Source organism: Arachis hypogaea, chromosome 2 (genome assembly GCF_003086295.3).
Source record: "Arachis hypogaea cultivar Tifrunner chromosome 2, arahy.Tifrunner.gnm2.J5K5, whole genome shotgun sequence".
Classification (NCBI taxonomy): Eukaryota; Viridiplantae; Streptophyta; class Magnoliopsida; order Fabales; family Fabaceae; genus Arachis; species Arachis hypogaea.
The window spans coordinates 12,473,069-12,494,028 of record NC_092037.1 but is presented as its reverse complement, the minus strand read 5'-3'; the positions used below and the strand labels follow the sequence as shown (position 1 = coordinate 12,494,028).

The 20,960-nt window shown below is 29.0% G+C and overlaps 1 long non-coding RNA gene across 1 annotated transcript; it reads right to left on the bottom strand.

The window, feature by feature from the left end:
* Nucleotides 1–423: 423 nt before the first annotated feature.
* LOC140177817 (uncharacterized) lies at nt 424–2,196 on the bottom strand. The gene is made up of 2 exons (XR_011869299.1): nt 1,875–2,196; nt 424–850 (listed from the first exon to the last, which is right to left on the bottom strand). It is a non-coding gene; the product is annotated as an uncharacterized lncRNA (long non-coding RNA).
* Between the last annotated feature and the right edge of the window lie 18,764 nt (nt 2,197–20,960).

The following is a 20,960-nucleotide window of genomic DNA, read 5'->3' as shown; positions in this document are numbered from 1 at the left end:
AGTCCCCACCCACCCCGCTTCTCTGATCCCTTTCTTTCTTTTTTTTATTTTATATTTATTTTATTTTAAAATTTTATTTTATTTATTAAAATAGGGGTAGTTTAGGAATTAAATTAAAAATTTTATTTAAAAGGACGATTTTAATACGAAAAAAAGGTTAAGGACGATTTTAAATCCAAAATTACAAGAGGGACGATTTCGATTCTGACCCTCAACGTTAGGGACCAAAACAATACTTATCCCCGAGTATTAAGTATCAACCACTATACTTAGAATACTAGTTGAAGATTTAAAATCAATGACTTTTAGATTTTTAGTGATAATAAATATATAACTTTCATTGACTCTAATAATAATATTAATTTAAATTTTTTATTTTTTAACAAATATTATTTATTCTTGATTATTTATAATTATAAAAAATATTACATATATATTAAAAATCAATTATGTACTAATTTAATTATTATATATTATGCATAAATATATATTATTCTACACATTTTTATTTATAATTTATATTTCAATACAGATTTTATATAAATAACTAATTTTTAGTATACACTCCAATACTAAAAAGTTTAAACTCAAATACAATATATTAAAAAGCATATAATTTTATCACTTGAACTAGATCTCGGCTGTCTATTAGTTAGTTATCCTCTTCTTGGGACTCGAATGACAAGGCCATGTTTATTGACCCAAACCCAAACTCGATCGCATCTATAATCCATGGTGACCACAGTGCCAGCCAAAACCACAATGGCACGAACATTTGGGTTTTCTTCTTCAATTCTTTCTGCTGCTTTCTCCCCTTTTGTTCCCATCAACTCTGGCCATGAATTCTTAGCTGCATCCACAAATTAATCATCTTTGTCCTTAACATTTTTGTAATGGAACTACCAGAGACAGAAAAACTACTAATTATATATAAAAAATAAATTTTCAACAGGTTAATTTTAAAGTAGTTATGCATACAAGTAGCTTATCTCACAACCAAATTACAGCATTGGACGAAAATGTTTAATTTAAATATGTATATACAATAATATATTAATATAAATTAAAGTTATTGGAGATATAACTATTTGTATTTTTTTATTAATTTAAATTTTTTAGATAAATAATTTTATAATATGGTATTAAAATTTTTATAACAAAAAATTTTAAAATTTTCTTATACTTGTTATTTCCATAAAAAAATTTAACAGAAGATAAATTAAAAATAAAAAAATAATTTAATTATTTTATTTGTCTCTATAATTTTATTAAATTTTTGATTAAATTTTTATATTTTTTTAATTGTGTCTTTATATTACTTTTAATTTTGTAATTAAATTTTTTGTATAAAAAATATTAAAATCAACACAAAATTTTTTAAAAAAAATATGTAGTCAAAAATTAAATTAAATTTTTAATTGTGAGTACGTTTTTTTTTACCAAATATATGAAAACTTGAATCCACCACCTCTTAGATAAGTGTGGAAAGACTATGTCATTTGAGTTATAACTTATTGGCTAATTATCAGTACGTTCAATTTACAAAAAAAATATTTTATTAATTTTGATATTTTTATACTAATAAAAATTTAATTATAAAATAAAAATAATATAAATATATAATTAAAAAAATAAAAATCTATTTATAAATTTAATAAAATTATAAAAACCAATGAAATAACTAAAACTGTACCTCATTCACATTTCAAAATCTAAAAAAAGTTATTGTATAAAGAGACATATTAAGATATATTTATTTATGTAATTATTCTTATCAACTTAAACTTCTTAGACAAATAATTTTATGACAAAAACTATATATATACAAAATAAAGAAAAGAGAAAAGGAAATATATACGCAAATATATATTTACCTGGACATTGCAATTCCATATTGTTCTTTCCTTGGCCTTTTGTTTTTCTTTTGGTGTTATAAGTGAGTGGTTTCAGAATAAATTTCCTGTTATGATTGCAGGATATATATATACTCGGAGTCGTAAATGGTTTCCTATTTAAATAACTACAAAATACTTTTTGATAGTTGGATAACTCTCATTTATGATAAATATGCAAGATCATGAATGAGTTTATTATTCGTAGTCTATATATTTAAAATGTATTTAAAAATAATATCTATTATATATTAATTAGTAATATAAAAAGTTAGTTAAAATATTTTATATAACTAAAAAAAATAAAACGAAAAAAAGTTAATTTGTATTTTAATATTAATAAGTATCAAAATATTAGACATCATATTTTATTTAAATGTCACATCTCTAAGTTTAACAAAATTTAAAATTAATATAGTAGTATATTTTGTATTTTATCTAGAGATATATATAGCAAAAAAGATGAATTAAATATGATTAAAATTTCGATTCAGATACTAAAACTATCAGATCAAATTAGATTCTATATTTTTCACTTTTTAAGTTCTATCTGATATGATAGAATAGGATCAAATATTGAATATTATTTATAAAAAAGAAAAAAATTTAAATATTTTTAAAAAATTTAAAATTAAAAAATAAAAAATTTCACTCTTTTATATCTATTTACTTCCAAAATATTATTAAACAGTATTTTTTAAATAATAAAAATAAAACAACTAATATATATGAATAATAATAAAAATCTCAAATAAAACAATCAAATCTAATTAACCAATATTCCAACAATAAGAACAAATAAGTAATAATAGAAATTCTAATATCCCAACATTCCAAAAATACAACACAAATTATAATAACTAAATCAAATAAAAAAAAACTTAGACATAACATAATAAAATTGGATAATTGCACAAACAAATATAAGCAACTTCTTAAATTCGAGGGGAGCAGCGTATATATATTTTATTTATTTATATATTTTTTATTTTTTATTTTGTAGATGTGCAAATTCATAGATAGAATTTGTAAATACATATTTAAATTCTGCGATCCAATTCTATTTATTCCGCTCATTTAAGAGCAAATGGAGATAAATATTGTAGATAGAATTTGAATTTGTACATTTCTAGTTTTATCGTATTATATTTTAATTTATATTTGTGTAATACATGTACTTTTTAGATCTTTAAGTATAGAATAATTAATTTAGATTGATTAAATGACTAACTCATTTGTTTATTTAAATAAATATAAAAAATTTAAATATCGTATTGTATATGTAACAATTTATTAGCTAATAACAAATTTTTAAATAGAATTTATCTTTATAACAGATTAATCATCCTTGACTTATCAAACGGGACACTTTGAGAAATAAAAATAATAATAGGAAATTTATTGAGGGAATGTGGTCATATTGACATATTTTGTTTAGATAACTATCAATCATACCATATGTATTGCAAGGCAAAACCATATTGAAATTTATCAGCTGGATGGATGTATTAGTTGTGCTTTGGCCTCATTTGCTTATTCATTTTAAGTATATCAAAGCTTTCTTGAGGGAAGGTCATACATTTGCATATATATCCATTATTTCTATCTACAAGAAACGTCTTTTCTTTTCATTCTTTCTTAAACGTTAATGCATGAACGAATTGAATGTGATCAATGCATATATACTTACAAACAAATTTTGCCGGTATCTAATTTCACATTCAATACTCTACGGTACGGTGCGGTGCGGTAAGGCCATACCTATATGCTTTGATAATTTTAATTTGCTTTATTATGGGAAAAGAAAATGTCGCAATAAGAAAGTTGGGAATTTTAAATTTTAATAGTCGTTTGAATGCATGATAATTTATATCATAGGCGAGTTTTATTATTTTAATTTAAAAATAAATAAAATTTCATGTCCTTATTTTATTAATTTTTATACTTTAAAAACATTTGGTGATTGGTATATTTAGTATTTAACCCGTATTCAAATTATTCGTATAATAGTCTATATATATTCAAATTTTGTGAATATATCAGAACTATATAAATATTTGATAATATTAAAAATAACTGTGTTTAAAAAGATTTGTTATTAAGTGTTGAGTTTTGTGTATTTAAACCTTTTAATGAGTAAGGACTGATTGTAAAACCTTCTATACATGCATTGTTTTCTAGGGATAAAAAATGAGACATAATGCACACAAACAACCCAATCTACTATGACTTATGTTAGATGAATCTCATAGTAGCTTTTATTTTTTATTTTTTTTATTAATTGTTTATATTAGGCCTATGAAAGGCACTGTAATGGATGGATTAAAATTATCTCTAGCTACTACAATACAAAGAGTTGTCTCTAACTATGCTAGAGTTAAACTTAATATATATTTTTCTTTTTTTTTATCGAAAAGTAATAATTTTTTCTTCTTTTGGTCGAAGGAAAATAATCACTATTATGAATTTATGATGCATTGTTTCTCTATCATATGAGCTATTGGTGTTTATGATCCAATCTTCAAAATGGGCTCATGTTCAAAGCATTGGTTCCGACTGATTTTTACTCTATTTGACCCAACCCATAAGTCATGATCTATAATTAAATACATATTTTATAATGAAATATATTATAAATAATGTTACATAATTAACAAAATTATTATTTTTAATTAATATATTTAATTAATATTTAAATTTTAAATATTAAATAAAAAATTTTAAATCTTAAATTCTAATAAGATAAAAATAAGATGTTAGTTAAGTATTGGTTAATATTGACAAAAAAATATTAAATTTTTATATTTTTTTAAAATAGTAATAATGTTAGAAATAAGAAAAAAGTAGACAAAATTTGTCTTATTTAACATTAATTAATTATTGTAACAATTAATAAATATTAAATAAGACAAATTTTGGCTATTTTTGACTAATTTTTTTTATTATCAAACATTTTTATTTCCCAAAATATTATTTATATACTAAAATTAACCATCAAAATTAATTACCGTACGTATTTTTATAAGTACACATATACAATCCAAATCAATTATTTAACAAATCCTTCACGCAACAATCCAGCCACCCACCCAACCCATGCCTTTCAAAGGATGAAATCCACCGGACTCATACCTTCACTGGTGAGCTTATTCTTGTAATTTTTTTCGACTTCGAACTCTTCCTCCTCCACGTCTTCCACACTAGCACCGGAAAAATCTTCAACCTCATCTCCCGTTCCTGCAGCATCCCATCACTATTGAATTAAATTTATCGCAATTGATGCTTTCACTACCCAAGTGCATATTTTTGTTGTCTCGCTTCTTTCGCCGTTGCATTCTAATTATTTGATTTATGTCATTAGTGGGATCAAACTCTTCCATTGATGTTTCATTATTTTTTAGAATTCAAGCAAAATGTGGAAGACTGGGGTGACTTCTTTTATAATGTTTATGTTACTTTGTTGATTTTTTGCTTATCTCATATGTATTATGTTATTGCTATTCTTCGATTACCTAATTCTTATGTTTGAAGTAATTCATACCCTTCCTCTTACATCCTTTTGTAATGACATTATTTTGGCTTTGTTTTGCTATTTTGATTTTTATGCATATGTCTATGTGGTGTTGCAATGATGAGTACGAATTATGCAGATGAACTTCACAATTCATTCAAGAAAGATGAAGTTACAAAACTATAATAAGTAATTTCTGCCGAAACATACAAATTACAGGTTTGGTATTTATACAAGCTATGGTTGCATTGATTACACTACTTGTTTAAAAACTTAAAATGTTTTTTCAAGAGTTTTCTTTTGTAGGGTTATTCTCTTACATTTTTTATAATCCTTGTTCTTTTATTGGTGATGGGTGTTATTCTAAACTACACCATATTCTTAAGTAATATTGTTAATCCAGTCCTAACGACAATCATTGTTGGAATCTTTAAAGGGGTTGGTTCCACAATAATTTTAAATGGTATATGAAGTCATTATCGTGGAACCAACCCCTTTGAGGACTCCAACAATAGTTGTTCCTTTGAATGCTATAATTCTTCATTGCTATCAAAACAACATTCCTATTCCTGAATCTATGGCCAACTCAAAATTCTACCCCTCCACCATTCGTGTTATAGTCCTCTCTGTCGTCGGGATTAAAAGTATCATCCAGCTGTATTGCATCCAAATTTAAAGTGTAATAATGACTTAAAATTTCTAATAATTGTGGAATGGCCAAAGAGAGAGACAGGAGAAACCGAGCACCACCACTAGTAGGAGTATCTAGCACAAACTCATAAAAAGAACCACTCTCGTTAGATAATCCAGTTTCGATAACATAATCTGCCCCTATCATCCTCTTCAACACTATCACGAGGCTGGCGCGAAGTGAATCGACCTTGCATCCAACGAGACTACTTGCAGACTCGAAATTAAAAGGATGACCCACAACCACCACCCATGTCACAAACTGCAATATACCACTCCATCACATGTTGTAGCATTAACCTAGCATCTTCATTAAACATTATCCTCACATGCTGATTAGCTTCGAGCCAGAATAACTTGTTAATAAATCCACCACTCAGAAGCGCTGATAAAAATCTATATGCAACTCATCCAATCTCTTTGGAACCTATTCTCCATATTACTCAGTATGACAGTCTTTAGAACATGTAAAGAATCAACATGGAAAGTGCACGACATCATGGTTGAATTATACCAAAAATTACTCATTTCTCACCTTTTCTTATTATTATCCATCAGTACAAAAAAGAAGGTTAAATACAGAAAATAGAGATACGAATGAATTATGAGTAATAGTTGAGTCAGGAAGTTTTCTTATATAGAATTTTTCTTAGTTATCTAGGGTGAAAAAAGAAACCTACTTAATTAGACACATATTTTAAGTAATGTGACCCCCATTTTTCACTCTGCAATCATCTCGAGTAGTGTGACCCCAATTCTTTTTCTGACCATATCCCAAGTATTGAGTCCCATTTTTCTCTATGCGCGTATCTCAGGTACTCAGTACCCGCTTCTCCAGCTGTATCGTATTCTGGGTGCATCCGAGATAAATCAAAATCGTGGCGTATCATATCCTAGGAGCTCAATCGTTGGGATATGCTCATAAATGCTTTTAGGTATCAATACCCGAGATGTGTTACGCTGTGCATTTTCATAAATTATTTGTGCGTTATGGATTTTCATAATTAATATAATTATTTAATTTAAATAAAAATTTTTTAATTTTGATAGATAATTTTAATGTATAACTAGTATTTTTAAAAAATTTATATATATAACACAAATATTTTTTTAATTTTTTTTGTCTACTTAATTATGAAATAATTCAATTGAAGAATCATAGATAGACAAATTACATAACATTCGAAAAAAGTTAGCAATATAATTAGTCATTTAACTTATTTTATAATGAAAAGAATTAGATAATATTATAGTAAAAAATAAAATTTTAATAAAAATAAAAATATTTTTAATTAAAAAATTATTAAAAAGATTTATTATATATAATATATTTTTTAATTAATAAAAAATTTTATTTTTTATTTAATTTTACTCTTCACTAAAGAGATATAAAAAAATTTCTTCTTTCCCTTTTGATTTACATCAAAGAATCATAAAATTTAGGTGATTCTCCAACACCAACCTTTAGTTATTTTGAGGGTAAGGTACCCAGTCTTAAGTGGTATTAGTTTTATATATAGTAAAAATAGATTCATTTACATTAACCTAAAGAAAAGGTATAGGAAGATAATGTTTATACTAAATAACCTAAATAATAGGTTAAAAAAAGAATATTTAATTAATTTTGAAAATCAAATTTTTAATAATTATAATCAAAATAAATTTAACGTAATTTTATTTTCACTCATATTTATCCCACAAATTCTAATCTCTCTCAATGTTGTTCGTTACGCCTCCACCCTAATCTTCTTCTTCTTCCTTCATCGCCGGCGTCTGCTCTTCCTCCCTTGAGTCGCCATCCTCCATCGCGCCCTGCCCCCGCCCTCGTGTCGCCCTCCTGAAAGAAACATCCATCCAAAAAAAAGAAATATCCACATCAAATCAAAGAAACATCTACTTAAAAAAACATTAACTTAAAACAAAAAATATCTTTTATTTAAAAAAATCATTCTTAAAAAAAAAAGAAAGATCCACCTAAAATCAAAGAAATGTCCCTCTAAAAGCAAAGTAATATCCATCTAAAATAAAAGAAACATTCAATACATCATTAAAAAAACATCCGAAAATATGAAAAGAAACATATATTCTTACCATGGGGCAGACGAGCGGCTGCATTGATTCCTCAAGTGATGCGACACAGGGGAGGGTTTGGGACGATCAGCAGCGTTGCATGCTTCTTGGGAACACAAACGCGACTGAACGTAGGAAGAGGACCTGCTTCTTCATCCGGACACGACGTAGGGGAGAAGAGGGCAAACGACGGTGTTGCTTGCAGAGAGAATGATCGCAGCGCAAGGAAAGGGAGAAGAAGGCATGCAGCGACTGTATCGCTTGAAGGGAGAACAGGGGTGGCACGATGCATAGGAGAAGAAGGTGCAACGGAAACGTTGAGAGCAGGGGGCGCAACGCATGGAAGAAGAAGGTGCAACGACGGTGTGGGTTGCAGGGAGCACAGGGGTGGCGTGACGCATGGGAGAAGAAGGCACAGCGGCGGTGCGGCGTGTTGCTTCTTTAGACGGTTGCGGCAGTGGTGAGGTGCGTTGATGATGACGTGTAACACCCTACCACACAGAGCTTTACGCTTAAGCCGTAAAACAGAGGTGGCGTGGTATTACGACCTCTAAAATAAAATATATATAATAATATTGGATACAATATACGAGGAGCCTTGAAAAACGGATAAAGTAAAATAGCAAAATAAAAAGCGCAACACTCAGAAAACGAGATTACTTGCGTGCGAAGGAAACTAAGGTTCATAACTATAAATAAACAAAAAGTGGGAATAGAGGGTCAAAAGTACAAAATAACAAGCTCCGAAGCTAAGGCTGGCGGGAGAATATTTACATACGTATATATATTATCTAGAGGTATATATAGTGAAATAGATGAATTGGATATGATTAAAATCTCAATTCAGGTACTAAAATCATTAGATCAAATTGAATTTTATATTTGTACTTTTTAAGTTTGTATCGGATCCGATAGGATAAGATCAGATATCGGATATTACTTGTAGAAAAAGAAAAGAATTTTAAATTTTCTTAAAAAATTTTAAAATAAAAATTTTTTTTCTTTCACTCTTTTATATCTATTTACTTCTAAAATACTATTAAACAGTATTTTTTAAATATAAAAATAAAAATAAAACAACTAATGTATATGAATAATAATAAAAATCTCAAATAAAACAATCAAATCTAATTAACTAATATTCCAACAATAAGAACAAATAAGTAATAATATAAATTCTAATATTCCAACATTCCAAAAATACAACACAAATTATTAATAACTAAATCAAATAAAAAAACTTAAACATAACAAAATAATATTGAAAAATTGCACAAACAAATATAAGCAACTTATTAAATTAGAGGGCAACAGAGTGTGTATATATATATTTATATTATGGATATGGAGATCTATGGATGGAATTTGTAAATGAGACCTGTTATATATGTAGGTTATTTTGGTATACAGTTTATATAAGTTGGTCTAAATTCAACAAAAATAACCTTCAGTTTAGATTGTGTATAAATACGTACTTTTCAATTCTTGAATAGCATAAAAATCATTATGATAAACGGTTCTTTTCCCTCAATCAAAATCGCAACACTAAAAATTCAAACAAGGATCAAAATATCTCAAAATCGTTGTGAAAAGTGAAGAACGTTTCAAAGTTGAATTTGAAAAAAATTAAGAAAATGAAATAAAAAGATGAAGAAGAAGAAGCAGCAAAAGATGAGGAGGAGGAAGATAAAGAATTTTGAATTATACAGAACTTATCAGTACAAAAATACCGAAAATTCTTTAATAATACACATAAATATCTTCGTTTTATACTGAAATTTGCTACATATACACAAAAATATTTCTTTTAATATTGCATTTTTTCTTCTTTTTTTTCTTATTTATTTTTTCTTTTAGTTGAATAAATGTAAGTTCATCATCTTTCAAGTAATTTTACAACATTATGAGTTTCTTTTTCTTATTTGTTTGATCTTTTTTGTTTTTAATTCTTGGTAAAAGAGTGAAATAAGAAGAAACTTGAAAAGGTAAAATAAGAAGACAAAGATGAATAAGAAAAAAAAAAAAAGAAGATAGTGATGATGATGATAAAGAAGAAGAAGCAGCAGCAGATAAGGAGAAGGAAGAGGAAGAGTTTAAATTATGTATAACTTATCAGTACAAAAATACCGAAAATTCTTAAACAATTCGTATAAATATCTTAGTTTTACACCATAATTTGCTGTATATACACAAAAATATTTTCTTTAATGCTGTATTTTTTTCTTCTTTTTTTTATTTCTTTCTTTTTTTAGTTGAATGAATATAAATTTATCCCCTTCCAAGTAATTTTATAGTATTATGTATTTCTTCTTCTTTTTTGTTTGATTTTTTTGCTTTTATTCTTGTTAAGAGAGTAAAACAAGAAGAAACTTAAGATGGTAAAACAAAAAAAAAGATGAATAAGAAAAAAATGAGATGATGATGATGATGAAAAAGAAAAAGAAGAAGTAGCAGCAGAAGATAAGGAGGCGGGAGAAGAAGAGTTTTGAATTATGCAAAACTTATCAGTACACATATATCAAAAATTCTTAAACAATATACATAAATATCTTAGTTTTATACTGAAATTTGCTACAAATACACAAAAATATTTTCTTTAATGCAAAACTCTTATATTACATTCAATTCAAACCATCAACAATGAACAACAATTTTCACAAACAAAAACAACATTATTCACCTACAGAATCATAAACTACTAACGAAAATATTAACTAGAATTGAACCACACCTCAGCCACTTGATTGGATTCAAAACAATAATCCACTTCGCTCTGGTTTAATTAACAATCTGAATTTGAATCATTTATTATCTTCAACAACGAGATAATTATTCAAAACTAATTTTAGAGCTTGATTTCAAAAACGTAGAGAACGAAAAAAATTGTGAAAAACGAAGAGAACGCAGAGAACAAATAAAGAGAAACGCAGAGAACACACAAACGGAAGAGAATGTAGATCGAAAACAATGAGAAAATTTGAAAACGGAAACGAAATCTTTTTGAAAAAGGCATTTATATATTCACGTATTGATTGAAATGTTGGTTAGATAGTGACGCGTGAGGTGAATTAGGTTAAAGAGAGTTGTATGAACTTGTATTAAAAAATGACTTGTATGTGGAGTATATTTATTTGCGAATACATATTTAAAATCTTCGATCCAATTCTATTTATTTGATCTGATGATCTTGCGAATCGAATTATATCCACATATTTCAGATCTAATACGGATAAATATTTCAGATAGAATTTAAATTTGTACACTCGTAATTTTATCGTATTATATTTTATGTTTGTGCCAATACATATACTTCTTGAATTTTAAATATATGATAATTAGGTTAGTCGAGTGATTAATTTACCTGTTCATTTAAATAAATATAGAAAATTTAAATCCCATTTTATATATATAATAATTTATTGGCTAATAATAAATTCGTAAATAAAATTTAAACTCACTGACAAATCAATCATCCTTGACTTATCAAACGGGACACTTTGAGAAATAAAAATAATAATAGGAAATTTGTTGAGGGAATGTCGTCATATTGACATTTAGTTTAGATAACTATCATATCATACCATGCGTATTACAAGGCAAAACCATATTGAAATTTATCAGCTGGATGTATTAATTGTGCTTTGGCCTCATTTGCTTATTCATTTTAAGTAGGTTATAGCTTTCTTGAGGGAAGGTCATACATTTGCATATATATATATATATATATAAGAAATGTATTTTCTTTTCATTCTTTCTTAAACGTTAATGCATGAACGAATTGAATGTGATCAATGTATATATACTTACAAACAAATTTTGCCGGTATCTGACTTCACATTCAATACTACTCTACGGTACGGTGCGGTGAGGCCATACCTATATATGCTTTGATAGTTTTAATTTGCTTTATTATGGGAAAAGAAAATGTCGCAATAATAAGAAAGTTGGGAATTTTAAATTTTAATAGTCATTTGAATGTATAATAATTTATATCATAGGCGAGTTTTATTATTTTAATTTAAAAATAAATAAAATTTCATGTCCTTATTTTATTAATTTTTATACTTTAAAAACATTTGGTAATTGGTATATTTAGTATTCAACCCGTATTCACATTATTCGTATAATAGTCTATATATATATTCAAATTTTGTGCATATATCAGAATTATATAAATATTTGATCATTTTAAAAAATAACTGTGTTTAAAAAGATTTGTTAAAAAGTGTTAAGTTTTGTGTATTTACACCTTTTAATGAGTAATAAGGACTGATTATAAAACCTTCTATATACATGCATTGTTTTTTAGGGATAAAATATGAGACATAATACACAGAAACAACTAACAACCCAATCTATTATGACTTATGTTAGATGAATCTCATAGTAGTTTTTTATTTTTTATTTTTTATCGAAAAATAATAATTTTTTCTTCTTTTGGTCGTAGGAAAATAATAATCACTATTATGAATTTATGATGCATTGTTTCTCTATCATATGAGCTATTGGTGTTTATGACCCAATCTTCAAAATGGACTCATGTTCAAAGCATTGATTCGGATTGATTTTTACTCAATCTGACCCAACGCAATATTTTATAGGAGAAGTCTATGGGCCAGCAAATCTGACCAACACTTAGTCAGCAAAATAAAAATGAGTGATTCTCCACTATTAGATGAAATCTCACACCATTAAATACACTATTGATGGCTAATTGATGGCTACAACTCACAAAATCTGCTGTTCCCCTAGCACTCCTCTATTTTATAATGTAATATATTATGAATAATGTTATATCATTAACAAAATTTATTATTTTTAATTAATATTTTAAATTTTAAGTATTAAATTATAAATTTTAAATCTTAAATTTTAATAATATAAAAATAAGATGTTAGCTAAGTATTGGTTAATATTGACTAAAAATATTAAATCTTTATATTTCTCCAAAACAGTAATGCTAAGGAGAAAAAAAAATAATTAGAACTTATTTTATTTAACATTTATTAATTATTAATAATTAATAAATATTAAATAAAATAAATTTTGATTGTTTTTACTATTTTTTTGTTATCAAATATTTTTATTTTTTAAAATATTATTTATACACTAAAATTAACTACCAAAATTAATTATAGCACGTATTTTTATAAATATACATATACAATCCAAATCAACTATTTAACAAATCCTTCGGGTAACAAGTCACCCTCCCAACCCATGCCTTTCAACGCATGAAATCCACTTGACTCATGTCTTCATTGTTGAGCTTATTTATATAAATTTTTTTGACTTTGAACTCTTCCTCCTCCACATCTTCCACACCAACACCGGAAAAATCTTCAACCTCATCTCCCATCATCACTGTTGAATTTATCGCAATAAATGCTCTCACTATCCGAATATGCATATTTTTGTTGTCTCGCTTATTTTGCCGTTATATTCTAACTGTTTGATTTATGTCTTTAGTGAGATCAAACTCTTCCATTGCTTTTTCATTATTTTCTGAAATTCAAGCAAAAGGTGGGAGACTGGGGGTGACTTCTTTTAGACTTTTATAATATTTATGTTGCTTTGTTGATTTTGTGCTTATCTCATATGTATTCTGTTATTGATATTCTTCGATTATCTAATTCTTCTGGTTGAAGTAATTCATACCTCTCCATCTTGGATCCTTTTGTAATAACAAATTATTTTGGTTTCGTTTTGCTGATTTTGGTTTTTATGCAGTTATCTATGTGGTGATGCAATGATGAGTATGAATTATATAGATGAATTCCATAGTTCATTCAAAAAAGATGAAGTTACAAAACACTATATAAGTAATTTCTGTCGAAACATACAAATTACAACTCTGATATTTGTACAAGCTATGGTTGCATTGATTACACTACTTGTTTAAAAACTTAAAATGTTTTTCAAGAGTTTTCTTTTGCAAAGTTATTCCCTTGCATTTTTTACGATCCTTGTTCTTTCATTGGTGATGGGTGTTGTTCTAAACTACACCATTTTCTTGGGTAATATTGTTAATCCAGTCCTAACGACAACTATTGTTAGAATCTTCAAAGGGGTTGGTTCCACAATAATTTTAAATGTCGTATGAAGTCATTATCATGGAACCAACCCTTTTGAGGACTTCAACAACAGTTATTCCTTTGAATGCTGTGATTTATTATTGCCATCAGAACAACATTTCTATTCCTGAACCTATGACCAACTCAACATTCTACCCCCCACCATCCGTGTTGTAGTCCTCCCTGTTGCCGGGATTGAAAGGATCATCCAACTATATTGCATCCAAATTTAAAGTGTGATAATGGCTTGGAACTTCTGATAATTGTTGAATGGCCAAAGAGAGAGGCAGGACAAACCGAGCACCAACACTGGTAGGAGTCTCTGGCACAAACTCATCAAAAGAATCACTCTCATTAGATGATTCGGTTTCGACAACATAATCTGAATCACCCTCGTTATTGTCCTATTCAACACTATCATGAGGCTGGCACGAAGTGAATCGGCCTTACATCCAATGAGACTACTTGCGGACTCGAAAAGGATGACCCACAACCACCACCTATGTCACAAACTGCAGCATACCACTCCATCACATGTTGCAGCATTAGCCTAGCATCTTCGTCAAATATTATCCCACATGTTGATCTGCTTCGAGCCAGAATAACTTGTTAGTAAATCCACCACTCAAAAGTGCTAATAAAACTCTATATGCAACCCGCCCAATCTCTTTAGAACTTATTCCCCCATGTTGCTTAGTATCATAGTCTTTAGAGTATGTAGAGAATCAACACAGAAAGTACACAATATTACGGTTGAATTAGACTAAAAAATCATTCCTTTCTCACCTTTTTTTATTATTATCCATTAGTACAAAAAGAAGGCTAAAGACAGAGAATAGAGATACGAATGAACTGTGAGTAATGGTTGAGTCAGGAAGTTTTCTTATATATAATTTTTCTTATTTATCTAAGGTGCAAAGACACCTTAATTAGATATGTATCTCGGATACTGTGACTCCATTTTTCATTCTGCATTCATCTCGGGTACTGTGACCCTAATTCTTCCTCTGACCGTATATTGGGTAATGAACTCTATTTTTCTCTACACGCGTATTTCGAGTACTCAGTATCCAATTTTCTAGCTATATTTATCCCGGGCGCATTCGGGATACATCAAAATCGTGATATATCATCTCCTGGGTGTTTAATCATCAGGATATGCTCATAAATACCTTTAGACCTCAGTATTCGAGATATGTTACGCTGTGTATTTTTGTAAATTATTTGTGCTTGATAGATTTTCATAATTAATATAATTATTTAATTTAAATAAAAAATAGTTTTAGTGATTAATTTTAATATATAAATAATATTTTTAATAAAAGATTTAATATATAAAATATAAATATTTTTTAATTTTTTATTTTGTTTATGTTTGTTTTCCTTCATGTGTCGGTTAATTCTCAATCAAGTAATTTTTCTCTATTTGATGATGAAGTAATTCAACTGAAGAATCATAGATGGACAAATTACATAACACTTAAAAAAGGTTAGCAGTATAATTAGTCATTTAACTTATTTTATAGTGAAAAGAATTAGATAATATTATAGTAAACAATAAAATTTTAATAAAAATAAAAATTATTAAAAGGATTTATCATATATAATATATATTTTTTAAATAATAAAATAATTATTTTTCACTTAATTTTACTCTTCATTAGAGGAATATAAAAAAAATTCACCTTCTGATTTAAATCAAGGAATCATAAAATTTAGGTGAATTTTCTAACACCTTTAGTTATTTTGAGGGTAAGGTACCCAATTGTAAGTGAAATAGTTTATATATATAGTAAAAATGGACTCATTTATATTAATCTAAAGAAAAAATATAGGAGGATAATGTTTATATTAAACAACATAAATAACAAGTTAAAAAAGGAATGTTTAATTAATTTTAAAAATTAGATTTTTAATAATCATAATCAAAACTTAACCTAATTCTATTTTCACTCACACTCACCCCATAAATTCTTATTTCTCTTAGCGTTGTTCGTTACGCCTCCACCCTAATCTTCTTCTTCTTCCCTCATCTCCAACGTTGCCTCTTCTTCCCTCGAGTCGCCATCCTCCATCGCGCCATGCCCCTGCCCTCACGTCACCCTCCCGAAAGAAACATCAATCTAAAAAAAGAAGTGTAACACCCTTACTTTTAATACCTCATGATCATACTAAAAGTATAGGCGTTACTTATCTCTAATCCTTTAATTTGATACTATATTTATTTAATATTGAAGCTTCGCGAATATGAACCGAATTTTTAATTATAAAAGCAAAAAGTTTTTACTTTAAAATCACACAGTCGCATATCATATTCACGTAATAATAAATACATAGACTTATCCAAAACTTCTTAATATACAAGTCCTACTCTTCTAAAATGTCGAAATGACAAATAACGAGGGGTAAAAATAAAATCTAAAACTAAGTCAAATACAGAAGATGAAAACATAAGACTCCTGAACCTGTGCCAAAGCTTTCTGAACCAGTCACTGAAAATGAAATTCTGTAGGGGAGTGAGAATGTCATTCTCGAAAGGGTTTTCAGTAGAGGGTTTAAGAATTGTTATAAGAAGATATTTAAAAGAAAACTGTCTTTCAATTGCAGTGATTATCGCCCATCTTATGAATTCTTTTTAAGAACCAACTATTAATCATCCAAAACATTTTCAAAGAAACTCTTTTTGATTTTTCAGAAATCCAAAACCCTCCATTTCTTATAAGGAAATCTCAATCAGTTTCCTAGACTATATGAATGACCAACCTGTTCCAAGCATATGTTCATTAAGTCTATGCTGAACCAACTTGATTTTTCATACTTTACTAATACTTCAACCAGAAAACAATCACAGCCTTCATTCTATCACACAATCAATCAACACAACCATCATCTCAACACCAATAATCTCAAAAGTACCATATCAGAACAAACACAGACAATACAGATAAGGAAAGCACAGGTTTAGATACCAGTTATAGCAAATAGCTCAGATAGCAGTTAATAACAGTTTAGCAAATAGGCAAACCAAAACAAATTCAAACTCAAGCAAAGCATACAAATGCATATGATGCATGCCTGTCCTATGGCTAATGAGCTCATTTGTCAGTTATATAACCAACCCGACATATCCGGTAGCTAACCTGGGCATCGTCCTCTTGAAAACTAGTGAGCAGTACAGTACCACGATCCTCACCTGGTGGGCGGTAAACCACCTTGATCCCCACCATCTGCGGGCGGTAAATAATCTCGATCTCCATAGACGTTTTCAATTGGAAAACAACACACATGTTGGCGGTAAATAACCACGATTCCCATAATAATTTCATATCAAATCTGGTGGGTGGTAAATAACCACGATCCCCACAAAACTATTTCCTTTAAAACCTGGTGGGCAGTAAATAACCACGATCCCCACAAAACAAATTTCTTTAAAACCTGGTGGGCGATAAATAACCACGATCTCTACAGACATTTTAAATTTCAAATGCTTTCTATTTATCAAACATGTTTCATCTCGCTTCAACAATCATAATCAAGTTACTCAAGATATAATACTTTCCGTAATAAATCAAACTCAAGAATAATTCATTATTTTATTAACCAGTTCAAAATCAACTAAAGTACTTCATCAGAGTGGCACAGCCAAAAGCGTGACATTCTGATAGTGAGGGTGTTACAAGAAGCATCCACATCAAATAAAAAAACATCTATTTTAAAAAAAGAAACATCCACCTAAAATAAAATATCCTTTATTTAAAAAAATATTATTCTTAAACAAAAGAAATATCTACCTAAAATCAAAGAAATGTCCCTCTGAAAGCTAAGTAACATTTACCTAAAATAAAAAATAAAACATTCAATCCATCATTAAAGAAACATCCGAAAACATGAAAATAAACATTCGTTATCACCACGGGGTAGACAAGCAGCTGCATTGATTCCTCAGGTGACGCGACACATGGGAGGGTTCGGGATGATCGGCAGCGTTGTATGGTTCCCGGGAGCACAAACACAACCGAACACAATAAGAGGACCCGCTTCTTCATTTGGATGCGATGCAGGGGAGAAGAAGGCGACAGTGTTTCTTGCACAGAGAATGATTGTAGCGCGACGGAGGGGAGAAGAAGGCACGCAGCAGCAGCGTTGCTTGTAGGGAGAAGAAGGTGCAGCGGCGGCTTAAGAGTAAGGAACGCGACGCAGAGAAGAAGAAGGTGCAACAATGGTGTCGGTTGCAGGGAGCACAGGGGCGTCATGACGCACAGGAGAAGAAGGTGCAGTGGCGGTGCGGTGTGTTGCTTCCTCAGACAGTTGCGGCGACGGTGAGGTGCGTTGATGACAACGTGACAGCGAAGAGGGAGTGAAACGACTACAATAAAAGGAGAGAAAGGTGGAAGGTGAGAGGCTAGGGTTGTGGTAGATAAATGGGGTGGAATGTGCCTGAAGTGCAACCCATTATTCACATTAGTTGCACTCCCGTTGTCTATCTAGTAGAACTCTAACCCAAAATAATAAAACCGTTAAAAGCAAACTTATCTCTTGCATAATTTATCAGTTAACCCAAACTAATAACACTTAGTCAACTCTAATGGAATTTTGTTGGGTATTATTCCGACGGTTACCTGAAACGTTGATTTGGGCTTAAACGTGAGGTCCATGTCCCTTTGAATGGCAGCGTTCGACTTCTGATGCCGAGGTGCCGGCTGTCCAAGTTCTTCATGAGGAGATGGGGGTGGTACCTACAAGTCAGCAGGGACGGATGTATGCATATGAGTGTGGGGACAATCGCCCCCACGACGATTTGAAATTTTTTTTAGTAGTATATGATAATAGTATTTATTTGTCCCCACTAAATTATTAATTTGACCCCACAATAATTTTTTACTCAACTTTTGGTATTTCATAGGCAATTTAAAAATTTCATATTAGATATCATTAGAATGATCAATTCTCAATTTAAATAAAATTTGTGTTTTTCCTTAGAAATCAACTCGAAAGAGTGTTATTTATCTTTTTTTATTTTAGTTTTAATTTTTTTTCTGTAACAACTACATTAATTGAAAGAACTTTTTCAACTATGAATCTCACTAAGAATTGACTTCTAATTGTATAAGAAATAAATTTCTAAATAAGTATTTACTTATATATATGTAAAAGAAATACTATACATCCAAGTCTTTTTATGAACTAAGTCTAACCATGCAAATTAAACAATAAAACTTAAAATAATATTAGTCATAACTGATTTTTGTTGTCTTAGACAAATTTGATTGGACTTGGTTGACAAAAAATATGAATATATAGCATTATCCTATATAAAAAGACAGATATTTATAAGGGTAAAGTATATTTTTTGTCCCCGAAGTTTGGCAAAAGTTTTAAAAATACCCCTAAATTTTATTTTGTTTCAATTTTGTCCCAGAAATTTTCGATTTGCATCAAATATACCCTCAGAGGCTAAATTTTCAAAAAATTTAAGACCAATATAACAATAATGCATGAAAATTATGCTTGATTTGCTTGTGTTGAGGGATTGTTCTTATGAAATTATTGTTGAATCGATCTTAAATTTTTTGAAAAACTAGCCGTCAGGGGGTATATTTGATGCAAATCGAAAACTTTTGGGATAAAATTAAAACAAAATAAAACTTAAGGATATTTTTGAAACTTTTGTCAAACTTTAAGGACAAAAAATATACTTTATACTATTTATAAATGATTATTTCAGTGTTTTAATTTGAATAATTAGATATTATAAAAACTAATCATGTTATATTTACATCGAAAATAACTACATGTGTATATATATTGAAATAAAAAATACACATTAAAAATAAATTAAACACTACATATATTTATATACGAATACATAATGATTAATAAATAATTTGATAATTAATTTTTATGTACACATAATATTTTTATTATAAAAATTATTATTATATTATATTAGATATATATATTTTGCCCCAACTACCAAAATTTTCTGGATCCGTCACTATACAAGAGACTCCAATGCTTAAGTTAGCAAGGATTTTAAGCAGGTTTTTAGTAGAGTAGAACGTGAGTTATACCTGGAGGTGCCAGCGTATTTATTAGCAGGGTTTGATGACTTTTTTGGTGGCGGTAGTTCCATCTTATCCTATCTTATATCTTTTGTTGGAACCCATCCCTCTAGTCACTGCCTTCTAGAAGCAGTGACCTCGCCGCGTTGGGTACGCGAGGTTTCAGGATACTTATGGTATCCGACCTCTTCCCAGAGGTCGGGTAAGGGATGGAGGGCCCTCCTCTAAGGTCGTCCCTTTTATCCTCTACGACTTCTTTTGTGTCGGAAGGGTGTTGATATCTCTCTTTTGTATAGGACGTCGTGGACCAATGTGTAGCTTTGTGCCTCTTTTACAAGCCTTTTGGCCTCCTTTTCCTCTGTAGGGAGGGCCTCAAATTTGAGGTAGTTGACTATGGGAGTCATCCACCCTAAGTGTTGATTGGATATAGTTAGTACTTCCTCCTCTTTTGAAATTGATGGAGACCGCAGGGTCTCTTGGATGAGACTTTTGTTATTACCCCTTGACTTGGTGCTGGCTAACTTTAAAAAATCATCTGCTCGGGCATTATATTTCCGGGCTATATGTCAGAACTCACTTTCTTTAAAGTGTGTGAGCTGTTCCTGGGTTTTATCCAGGTACTTCTTTATGGTGGGGTCTTTGGCTTGATAGTTTCTATTGA